The following is a 12,918-nucleotide window of genomic DNA, read 5'->3' on the forward strand; positions in this document are numbered from 1 at the left end:
CTTAGGCTGAGGGCTCGAAGACTCAGAAGACTTCCTCTTAAAAGGAAGTCCCCAACTAATCCGGAGATTCCGGTTGGCCCTGGAAACCTCACTGATGACATTGTTGACTGCGTCATCAGGAAAGAGGTTAGCTCCCCAGATGGAAGACTTAATGAGCCTGTTTGGCTCATGCCGGATGGAGGCGTCAGCAAATACATGCTTCCGGCAATTCCGTCTTGCCACCACAAAGTCATACAGATCACTCTGAAACGTTGTCAGGAGTGATTTGGTCAGAATCCGGAATAGAGGTTCGCATCATTTAGAAAACTCTTTCAATGCGTCAGAAATTATATTAGGAGCATCAAGAGGTTGGGGACTACAACCACGAATGTAAACAAACATGGCGGCTCCCAGCCGAACAATGTGTAAGTTATTTAACGGGACAAAACTGTCCAACCGAGTCCCATACCAACAAAATTGAATACTCAAGTTAGAAGGGGATGCATCCTGATTGCCTGACGACATAATAAAGATGAATAATGCCGAAAATAATGAATAATAGCACAAAAACACACAAGTGAAAGTTAACGTGTGTACACGTGAAAAGGTGCTATAAGAGGATGATGGTTCTGGGTAGAAGTAGTAGTAGCGAGCGGAGAAGGACCGCTGTAACGGCACCCCTTAGGTAGAGGGGTTTTGGGAGAGGAGAGATCTATTGGGTTAAGCATCTGTGGTAGTGGCTTCCACTCGCTCCTAGATGACATACCGACATACTATGAGGATGATCGATCCAGAGGTAGTAACTCTGGCATTCTATATAGCTGTATAGCTTTTTTCTCTGGTATATCTAGCAATATTTATACCTAGAAATGTGTGCTATATGGGACATTTCACTGCGCGACACAGGTCGATCCCAGAAATGCAGAAGCGGCCAAGAAGGCACTTATGAAGCGAATACAGCCAAATGCCAAAGAGGCCTACTGGAATCTCCACCTGAAGAAGGTTGCGAAGGATTGCACTGAGATTGACCCATTCTTCTCTACATACCTCCAAATGGAGATCTGGTTTCTTGTGCAGACTACAGAAGGCGACGAAAGAAGGGAGTCTGAAAACAAGTTTCAACCCTTTCCCAAGCACCAGATATTCATTTTGGGAATTGGACCAAGATACGTCATCAACCACGTCTTTCGTGCCTCAGCCTGCACCTTCAACATCCTTCGCACCTCAGCCTCCTGCTCCTTCAACATCCTTCACGCCTCAGCCTCCTGCTCCTTCAACATCCTTTGTGCCTTAGCCTCCTCCACCTTAAACATCCTTCGTGCCTCATCCTCCTGCACACGCGGACCAACTTTACCGGCTGACGGCACAGCAAATAGCTATGCTTTAGGGTCAACAGATGTCTCCTTGTCAGGCAGTGTTCCTGGTGGTGGGTTGTCTACACTCAAACCTGTCATGACACAGCCATCGCTTCTGACACTGCCGAATCTCAGTCAAGTTGCCTATGACAGTTTCATAGACAACATATTTCCCTTGTAAGGGTGACAAATGCGCCTCTCTTTCCTTGTGTTTCTCCTTTTCAGATGTACATTAATCACGTCATGTATTTTACCTGCCTTTATTTCAGATTCTTTGTGTACCTCATCTTATGCATCATTGTATGGCCTTTCTGCCGATATATCTACCTTTTATGTGTCATGTAACAAATGTTGTACGTATTTTTATGCTTGCTAGAAAACACAAATCCTGTATGGACGCTGCAGGGGGTCTCGGGTCGCCCGCTACCTTTCTGTCCGCTTTTTGTCTTATAAACACCTGTCAAGAACAATAAAGAATCAGTCTTTCACCTCTGACTTTTCTTGAAGCCTCACACTGGTGATCCCAGGTCAGGGACAGGGAGCGCAGTTTTTGCCCAGCCATTAACGGACTAACTATGGCCGCACCCTACCATCAGAGAGCCTTTAGCGGACTAACTACAGCGTAAAGTTTAGGCCTCTGATAGCACCATGCCCGACGGAAACCGTGCCATTAACGGACTAAATATGGCGTATCCAAAAGGGCATGTTTTGGCACCTCGTTCAACCTCTCAAACAAATCAGCACCATTAACGGACTCAATACGGCACATTTTCCCGCGTTTTGGTGCGTGAGCAGTCAAGATGTCAGATGTAGAACCCCAGTGCAAACCCGCGAGCATCGTCTACATGCCGCTCTCACCAACAAAGCCAGACGCAGTCAAACTTCCCTCGTTCTCGCGCCAAAACACAGCATCATGGTTCCGGCGAACAAACGCGCATTTTCACATGGCGGGCATCTCAGACAATGCTACAAAATCGGACAGTGTCATGACAGCGCTCCCAGAAGAAGTATTCAATAGAATCTACCCCTGGCTAGATGCACAACCAGACAAAATCTCATACACAGACTTAAAAAACAAACTGATGAATTCCTACTCCATGCCCGTGTCCGAGAGAGCACAGCGCACATTCTACCTGTTATCCCAGCCCCTTGGAGATGCATCACCCAGGGAAGCCTGGTACCAGCTGCGGGGGTTAGTAACACTCCCGGGTCGCGACGAGAACAGGAGGAAGAGAACAATTGACCTGACAAAAGTTACCTTCATTCGGCACCTTCCGCAGGAAGTTCGGTGCCAGATAAGGGGTGCAGAGAACCTGGACATGGATGCCTTAGTCGACACCACCCAGAAACTATATGAGGCCACCAAGGCGTCGACACACGCCGCCGCCCTGGGAGCCTGCAACCTGTCGGAGGAAGGCGGCGACGACGATGACGACGGAGACATCAAAGCCATGTATAAGAAGAGACCGCCAATCAGAGAGCACAGGACATGGCCAAACCCAGCGTGGTGTTTCTACCATAAAAAGTTTGGGACCAACGCCAGAACCTGCAGGCCTCCATGTTCTTTCACAAAAAACGACAAAGGCGGCCACAAATAACAGCTGTGGCCACGAAACCCAACTTCCCCCGCCCAGCAGGGTTTTTCATCAGAGACGAGATCTCCAAACGCCACCTGCTGGTTGATACGGGGGCAATGCAGTCAGTTTTCCCGCCATCCAGGGAAGGTTTAGAAAAAATACCTGACTCACTACCCTCCCTCATAGCAGCAAAAGGAACTCCCATCCGCACTTACGGCACAATGACCTGGGGCGCAGATACCACTGGCCTTTTGTTGTAGTGGATGTTAAGTTCCCTCTGTTGGGCGCGGATTTCCTAGGGCACCACGGACTCCTAGTCGACGTCGCCAGACAATGCCTCCTCGACACAGGGACGTGCCATTCCCATCAGCTCTCCATCAGACCCGGGATGCCCTCCATATGCTCCGCAGCCCCCAACAGCTACATGTCCCTCCTACAGGAATTCCCGGACATGTTCAAACCAGAACTATGCCAGTCACCTGGGGCTTCGGCAAAGCACGGCATCTTCCACCACATCACCAGGACGGGCCCACCAAACCATGCCAAGTCCGACGTCTGTCCCCCCAGAAGTTACAAGACACCAAACGGGCCTTCGCAGAAATGGAACGCATGGGCGTCTGTAAAAAGGCATCAAGCCCGTGGGCGTCCCCTCTCCACATGGTAAAGAAATCCGATGGTTCATGGAGGCCCTGCAGGGACTATTGGCGCTTGAATTTGGTAACAACACCAGATCACTACCCCCTCATTAACATGCAAGACCTGACATGCGCCCTCCACGAAGCCAAAATTTTCTCCAAGATGGATCTACTGAAGTCGTACTTCCAAGTCCCTGTGCATCCCGACGATGTCCAAAAGACCGCCATCACCACGCCCTTCGCGAGCTACACATTTTCCTATTCCGCTTTTGGTCTCAGGAACGCAGGCACCACCTTCCAGTGCCTGATGGATACCATCTTGGGAGATCTTCCCTTCTGCATCTGCTACATCGACAACATCCTCATTTTTTCCAGGTCCCCAGAGGAACACCTTCGCCACGTCCGCACTGTCATGAAACGCCTGCAGGACAGCGGATTAGTTGTCAGGTTCAGCAAGTGCATCTTTGGGAAAGAAAAAGTAGACTTCCTGGACCACAAGATTTCCCCAGCAGGAGTGTGCCCCACAGCCTCTAAAGTGAAAGCTATAAAAAATTTCCTGGAACCCCAAACCATCAAGACCCTTCAGGAGTTCCTTGGGATGATAAATTACTACCGGCGCTTCATCCCAGACGTCGCCCACATCATGTACCCCCTGATGTCAATCCTGAAGGGGGAAGCCAAAAACATTAACGTGGGAAGCTCCACAGCAGCAGGCATTCATCCAGACAAAAAGGGACCTCTCCAGTGCCACCACCTTAACTCACCACAACCCCGCTGCTGCCCTCAGGTTGACGACGGACGCCAGCAACATTGCCTGCGGTGCAGTACTAGAGCAACTGGTGAATGGCATGCCCCAGCCCTTGGCCTTCTTCAGCCGCAAGTTTTCGCCAGCAGAGACCCGCTAGTGCCTTCGACAGAGAGCTGCTGGCTATCTACCAGGCCGTGAGGCACTTCAAGTCCCTACTGGAGGGAACCAAATTCACAATCCTAACAGACCACAAACCCTTGGTTCATGCATTTGCAAAATGGGGACGCCTGGTCTGCAAGGCAACAGCAGCACCTAACCGCCATCTCCGAGTTTGGTTGCACCATCAACTACGTCCCTGGCAAGAAAAAACCAGTGGCTGATGCTCTGTCAAGAATAGAGATCAATTCCCTTCACCTCGGGATCGACTATGAAGACCTCGCGAAGGAACAAGCAGCGGATCCGGAGACGGCGGACTACAGGACAGCAGTAACGGCTCTCAAATGGGAAGACGTGCCCTTAGCAAACTCGGACACAACTTTCCTCTGTGACACCAGCACAGGCCGCCCACACCCCCTGGTGCCCACATCAAAGAGGAAACAAGTGTTTGACATCGTCCACAGCCTCTCCCATCCATCGGGGCGCACAACAGCACACCTCACAACTGACAAGTTCGTCTGGCAAGGCATCAACAAGGACGTCCGCCAGTGGGCAAGGAGTTGCATCCCGTGCCAAACAAGCAAAACATCCCAGCACACTGAATCCGGGATCGGCGATTTTCCTCAGCCTCGTCGGCGATTTGGCCACATACACACCGACATCATCGGGCCCCTTCCGCAGCAGTTGGGGGGAGCCAGATACCTCCTGACAATCATAGACCGCTCCACCCACTGGCCCGAAGCAACCCCAAGGATGAGGCATCAACAACATCATGCGCAGAGGCCCTCCTCTCCAGTTGGATAAGCCACTTCGGAGTGCCAGAGAGCATCACTATGGACAGGGGACCTGCCTTCCTGTCAGAGTTTTGGGTCTCCTTGGCATGCCTGATGGGTACAACTCTACACAGCACAATGGCATACAACCCCGCAGGGAACGGCATGGTCGAGAGGGCACACCACTCTCTTAAAGCAGCTCTCATGGCACGCTGCACCGACGAGAAGTGGAAGGAACAGCTGCCCTGGGTCCTGGGGTCTCCACACCACACCGAAAGCAAATGGCGACACTTCCCCGGCTGAGAAAGTCTACAGGGAAACACTGGCCGTACCCGGAGAGTTCTTCCCACAGCACTTATGCATTTCTATAGTAAGTAATGAAAAAATTTTAACAAACAAATTTCACCCCCAATCTTTTTTCCCCGAGTATTGTTCACTCCCCACCTGTCAAATATGTCAAGTAACCTGACAACAAGGGTTGGGTGATCAGTGGGGAAGGATAGTATACTGAAAAATCTCTCTCTCTCTCTCTTGCCAAAGGGTAGAATGTGAAAAATAGATAGCTTAGATAAACAGATACTTAGCTCATTGTGTTTTAAAAACGTAAAGGTATGTCTTTGGAAGACAAAAAAAAAAAAAATTTTTTGTTGCCAGTCGCTTAGAGAGAAATGGATTAACATTCCTTGAGAGATTAAAGAGATAAACTCTCTCTCTCTCTCTTGCTTGTGCTGGTTGAGTATAAATTAGTGGTAACTCACTCTACCTTTCTGTTTTGGCTGGAAGGGTTAGAAATATGTATGTAGAGTATATATTTTTAAGGGTACTAATGTTTAAGATGACTTTGAAATTATATTAATTTCAAAGATTAATACAGTAATAAGACAATAATTTAAGGTATATTTGATGTAGGATGATCCTTCAAGTATAAATTTGGTATTTGAACTTTCAAGATAGGCAGTTATAATCATTTTGAGAGGGGGGTCTTAACTATTCACAGATTTTAATTATTTGCAGGGTCTGGTATGCATCCCCATGAATACGGTGGTTAACTGTACTGTAAGATTAAATAATATATGTATTAAGATGAAATAATACATAAATGTTTCTCTCTCTCTCTCTCTCTCTTACTGAGATGAAAGAATTTTTATTGTATGTTTATTTGTTTTGTATGATAGATAAATGATTTACCTAATAACAAGTACTAATTTTCAATAATAATAATAATAATAATAATAATAATAATAATAATAATAATAATAATAAATATACAGTACTGTAATTACAACATTTATGTATTTCTATAAGTAAATGAAAAAAAGTAAACAAACAAATTTCACCCCCAAACTTTTTTCCTGAGTCTTGGGGCTCATGTGGGAGGGTGAACCAGTCAATACTGAAAAATCTCTCTCTCTCTCTTGCCGAAGGGTAGAATGTGAGAGATAAACAGATACCGTATTTGACGGCGTATAAGACGCACTTTTTTAATAAAAAAAATGGCCTAAAAAATCCCCCTGCGTCCTATGTACATAATGTAGGCTCAAAATTTAAGAATTTTCGCCGAAATTATACATGAAATGTCATGTAGATGTTGTAGCCTAGCCTAACATTCGGTGTTATCCTAATAACCTATTAAAAAACAAAGTTTATTATACAGTAATTATTTATCATTATCACACTTACCATCACCGCAATTACTACTGCTAGTATTATAATCAAAATATCTACGTTGTTATTATCGATATTTTCATTAAAATGTGTTAATATCATTATTGTCATCTAGAGCACATCGCCGCATTCCACATTTACAGACTTACAGTACATGTGCTGCCACCTATTGGTGAATATCTCGAGAGCTTTACCAACATCGTCTGCATGCTTACAAACGATGGTGCTGCCACCTAACCGTATTCATATCAAGCCAAGAGGCAGCTTTCAGCTGCAGTGATGAAACGTAGTAAATTCCAGAGCTTGATTGCATACTTTTATAATATATAATGGATATATAAATAACATATATTACCGTAGGTAACATCTTTATTAATGTTTTTGTTGATTCTGCCGGTAAGAAACAATGTTTACAAATGAATGTGTTGCAATCTATTGGTGAACCTATGAGGTAGCTTTCAGCAGCAGACGAAACATTCGATCAAAGTAAATGGCTGATTGTATAATACATATTTTGATAAATATAAATATGGTAAATAACTTCTTTATTAATGTTTTTGTTGATTCTGTTGGTAAGAAACAATATGCATATGATAACCTAATACTACAGTTTTTACTTACCAAAATCATATGAGCATAGGCTAGGAAACCTTTTTTTTTTTTTTCCCTCAATGTCCTGCTGAAATTGGGGTGCATCCTATGCAGACATGCGTCTTACAAGCCATCAAATATGGTAGCTTAGATAAATAGATACTGTACTTAGTTCATAGTGTTTTAAAAATGTAAAGGTACATCTTTGGAAGACAAAAGACAAACATATAAATTTTTTTGTTGTCAGTCTCTTGAAGAGAAATGGATTAACATTCCTCGAGATATTAAAGAGATAAACTCTCGGCCGGCCAATGAAGAATTAGAGGAATTTATTTCTGGTGATAGAAATTCATTTCTCGGTACAATGCAGTTCGGATTCCACAATAAGCTGTAGGTCCCATTGCTAGGCAACTAATTGGTTCTTAGCCCTGTAAAATAAGTCTAATCCTTCGGGCCAGCCCTAGGACAGCTGTTAATCAACTCAGTGGTCTGGTTAACTTTTTCTTCCTGCTATTGCCAGTATGTTGGCTTGTCTGCCACTCCCATTCCTGATGTCTCCTCTTGGATGGAACCTCCTGGATGGAAACATTCAGTAACTTATGTAACTGCCATCAAAAGCCTTATGCATTTACATAGCAGCCACTCCAACCTTCTGGACAAGATGAGTCTCCTCCAGGATGAAGGCATTTGTTGTCTACGATGGGGCTGATCCATGTTAAAACACCAATCCAAGATTTGTGGCTCCATGTCATGTACATAACCCTGCTAAGACCACTCGCTGGCCTCTCGTGCACCTCCAAGCACTGTTTCAGACATGAATCCAATCCTCCATGGAAGTACGTAAGCTTTCTTTGGGTCAGAGTTTTTTCCAGTTGTACTGATGTCAGGAGCTGCAACTAAAGTGAACCCTAAGGTTGCATCATTTCCACAAGCCTCAATATGAGTTGCACCAGTGACAGCAGGCATGCTAGCAGACACTCTCCTGTAGCGAGAGGAAAACCACTCTAGCATCAAGACTAAATAAGGTTCCAGGACTTACAAACTCAGCCATATCAACAGAAACCACGATCCAGTGCTAGGAATACTGCCTCACGGCTAATAGTGCCACACTAACGTTGAGCTGACAGTTTGGACAGTAATTCGAATCTGGGTCAGTAACTCATTAGCAGATCCACTCCTTGTCCATGGACCTGTAACGTGATTGCAGATATGTGACTCAGCTATGGATCTGTAACTCTTCCCTATCTCTGTAACTTGTTTACAGATTTGTACTTGACTACTGATCAAGTTCTACCTCAAATCCATGTTAAGAGTAACAATCAGGGTTACATCATGTTTACACCTTTGATCACAGATCACACCCACGTCAGAACCAAGTTTCTACAGCTCTGACAGGTGTCTAGCCAGGGCCAGACTAGTGGTTATGCCCACAGCATAGCTGTTCTAGCAGCCACAACACATACAGGTGCCATTACAGCTTCCTCCCTCAACAGCCACATCACTAAAGTATTTTGAGAATTGTAACTCAAAGAAAACTGCAATCCAAAACACCTTTAGGGGCCAAAACATGATAATAGCAGCTCCAACCTCCACCTTTCATGACATTGGCTGTCCTAATACTGGAGTCATGACAAGAGCCTCCTGATCACTGAGTGTCACAACAAGAACCATCTGTCCTTCTTCATTAGCATTGCACTGGTGTACTCAGCAACAGCTTGTTTTGCCTTTCCTCTCTTGGAATTTTTAAGTGTTAACCATAGCAAAGCCTAATAGCTTTTCTTGCTCTCTGCTACTTCCAAGACATTTGGGCTTCAAAGTTCAGTTCTCTCAGAATGTGTATCGTTCTTGAAATGTCAACTTTTTCTCTGTTGGTCTTGAGAGGACCATTCAGTGATACCTAGAAAGAAAGAGAGTGTAGTTGACTGATGCCTTCATGATAACATAAATGCATAAAGTCCTGATGACAAAGACAACATCCTCACCAAAATGGAATATGGTTCCTCATCTGAGAGAAGAAATCATTTGACATTCAACATACTCTTCCTGTGGGATAGCCACCCAGTTTTATAAGTATTTTTGATGCTCCCTTTTCCCTCTGCAGCTGGTAACTGACTTATCCAGGTTTAGTTCACACTTAAGGATAGGTAGTCCTAGGTTATAGGCTACAGACAACATCCACTATTAATCTAGTTTAAATCATTTTTACTTAATCTGATGTAGGCTACTGTCTAGATTATTGCAGACATCATATAATCTGACAGGACTTCCTATATTAATGATAAACTGTGGAGTATTTCTTCAAGTTAAAACATCTAATTAGAATGACAAATTCTTTAAAACAATTTGCACTTTTCAAAACTAGCGATCAGCAATAATGAGTAAGCCCTGATCATGTGTAGCAAGAAAAGCCAGGTTTCTGGCTTTCACACACAAAATAATTACCAATTCCAACAATTCCAAAGGTTTAAAACTAAAACTTTGACTGGAACTTAAAATTAAGCACTTAACTTGATATTTCAGATATTTCCATGATCCTTGCTAATGAAATAGGGGAAAAAGCCAAAATTTGGAGTGCTGGTAATCACACTAAACTGTACATGCATTGACCAAAAAGAGTAATGGGTTCTTGGTCTCTGTGAGGGTCTGTTTGTTGACAATTAAAAGACAAGATTTGGAGTGCTGGTAATCGCACTAAATTGTACATGCATTGACCAAGAAGAGTAATGGGTTCTTGGTCTCTGTGAGGGTCTGTTTGTTGACAATATGGTGGATTGCGCATGCATATTAGTCACTTCTTCTTCTAGTAGGTTTTGACAAAGAAAACAACCCGGGTACAGCTTCACTGAAGATAAGGGATAGTGCCCTCTTATCTTTGAGTCCATTACATACTCCACCACGTGTTATAGTGTTTATGACTACAACACAATACCCAGCCATGAGACCAACTCAGAGAATTCTTTGATATTAGTTTGGTCACCATGGAGCTCTGACAGACCATAGAAGGGTAACTCCTTGAGGACGAAACAAGAAACTACACTATCAAAAAATTCCTTACGGCCCACTTCCTGAGGATTTTCATGACTTACAGTCACTGCAGTAGACCTCACAGTGTTTTGTTAAGGGGAGCATTTGAAAAAATCTTTTTTATTAATAACTTTGGTTTTTTTGCATGAATCAGTTTGAAATTTTGGGCACTGGTTAGTTTATGTACAGAAAAAAGGTCAGTATTCATATTTTTCTTCTCCCCCCCATTCGCTGGTACCCCTGCCCTCCCCAAAATTCTTTAAAAAAAAACTCAGCCATAGCTATTGCACCCAAGAGCTGAAATTTACGTGGTAGACAGGTATTATAGATTAGAATAAAACAATAGAGCACTTTTGTCAATTTTTTTTTTACAAATATTTTTAAATTTTCTAAAAATCTTGGATCGGTTTCGTGGAAAAATAATTCCCAAAAATATTTTTGGGACAAAATAAAAAAACCTCTATAGTTTTGTAGACAATTTTAGCTTTCATTTGCTTTTTGTTTCACTGAGATATGTCTGAGTTTCCATTTGAAGGTCGATAACTTTAGTTTTGAGATATCGGGCTCCAAAGTTTTATGACATTTTTACCTTGTCTGTCCATTTATTTGCTTGTTGTCTCACACTTTGAGGTTTTTATGACAAAATTGATATGTTATATCATATTGGTGTTATCTGTGATTACTATTTTATGCATATTGAATTATATTTCATATATTTACGCTCCTGGTCCCCCTCTTTCCTCTCTCTTGGATGCCTCCCTCTTCATGACGTCATTTCTTCCTTTCTCTTATGGAATGGATGTTGTTTAAATTTTCTTGGTCTCGGCATGGTTTCTTCTGAACAAAGAAGTATTGCAAAGCCAAGGGAAATAAAAAAAATTGACTTGCAAAGTAATATAAGTGCGCTGAATGAAAAGTGTGTCAAAACACGGGCGAGGTTGGGCAGCGCAATGTCTTGCTTTGTTGAGAGTTGAGCTGCCACTGATTGCCCAAGTGGGTACACTCCTTCACCCAATAGAGCCTCTACGCACTTGCATAGGATATAGTTGCCATTTATCGCATTTAGATATTCTTCTTTGATAGCTACTGTAAATTGAAATTACTACCAATATACTGAAGTTATCATTACATTATACAAAAAATGTAATTTTCTCAGTGATAGTAGGGTTATGGTTTTGGCTTATAACTCCACAACTATTGCAAATTTTTAATAAAATTTTCTGAGAATATAGTCAAGAGGTGTAAGAGTCCGTATGTCCAATATCAGGAAAAATTTGGATTATTCGATTTTTTCGTCAAATGCTCCCCTTAATACTTTGAGTAACAAAGCTTGAAAGAAGTGTCCATTACATTGCGTTCTCATGTTCTCAAAGTTTGAGGCAGTCAGTATACTGGATAAAATTCTCAGAAATAAATCTCTTCCGTAAAATGTTTACTGAAGACTACAAGATCATATTTTATCTACATTCTCAATGATATTCTCCAATAACTTATATGTAGCTCAGAGCACCCACTCTTGCCACTGAAAGCTACTAGAATCTCTCCAAGAAATCTTTCTCCGGAGTATGTCTATGTTGGCATTTGGATAACTGGCAACTTTGAAAGAGTTGAAAAAGGATACCTTGCTCAAGCCTTCAAAGCTAGGGGACATTGTCTGGCCTGAGTGGTACAGCCACTGTTCCAACTGTAAATCTTCTAAACCTTTCATCTGGAAGAGGAAATATATGAGATGTTGCCATGAGTTTATCTTTCTTTGCTTCCTTTCCTTTACTTATTCTACAATGAACTCAAAAGAAACTGATGTTGGTAATTCTAAGCCTAAATATATTTTCTCTGGCTTGACTATCAACTTAGGCTCTGCTAACGATGTTAAACAAGGAGATCTAGGATGCCATTTTAGTCCCATTTTCTAACAAATTTAATCAAAGATATCACTACTGTATATGAAACAACTTCCTGAGCAGTTGCTAGAAATTTCTTTTCCTCATTTGTATGAATCCAAATTTCCTCAGGGTCTTCATTACAAGGCAGCCTCTTAGCCATTGATATTTACTTTGATGATATAAAAGAAAACTTTACACCTTAAAAAGATGAGGATCTATTTTTTTTAATATATAGATATGGATAGATGCAGTCCAACTTTCCACTTGTGAACCTGCCAATGCCAAAAGAGCTACAAGATTTACACATGACTGTTTCTTTAATGATGCTCTCTCACTCTTTGAAAGCAAAATCTGTGGAAGAGACAATGACATTTCTTCATCTATGTTGTAAAAAGTTTCACTCTTGTATTATCAGTCTCTAGGGTCACTGACACTGTATTTTGAGGGAGCTGAAAGAATACATTCACTATCAGAAGCTGTTGCTGAAACATTAGTTTATTGGAAGACATCATCATATCCTTGCCCCTAGGTA

The 12,918-nt window shown here is 42.7% G+C and overlaps 1 protein-coding gene across 10 annotated transcripts in view; it reads right to left on the reverse strand.

The window, feature by feature from the left end:
• LOC136833650 (delta(24)-sterol reductase-like) overlaps positions 1-12,918 on the reverse strand; it is a 234,321-nt gene that overhangs the window by 156,404 nt on the left and 64,999 nt on the right. The window lies entirely within an intron of this gene.

The sequence above is a fragment of the Macrobrachium rosenbergii genome, chromosome 4 (genome assembly GCF_040412425.1).
Source record: "Macrobrachium rosenbergii isolate ZJJX-2024 chromosome 4, ASM4041242v1, whole genome shotgun sequence".
In the NCBI taxonomy this organism is placed as follows: Eukaryota; Metazoa; Arthropoda; class Malacostraca; order Decapoda; family Palaemonidae; genus Macrobrachium; species Macrobrachium rosenbergii.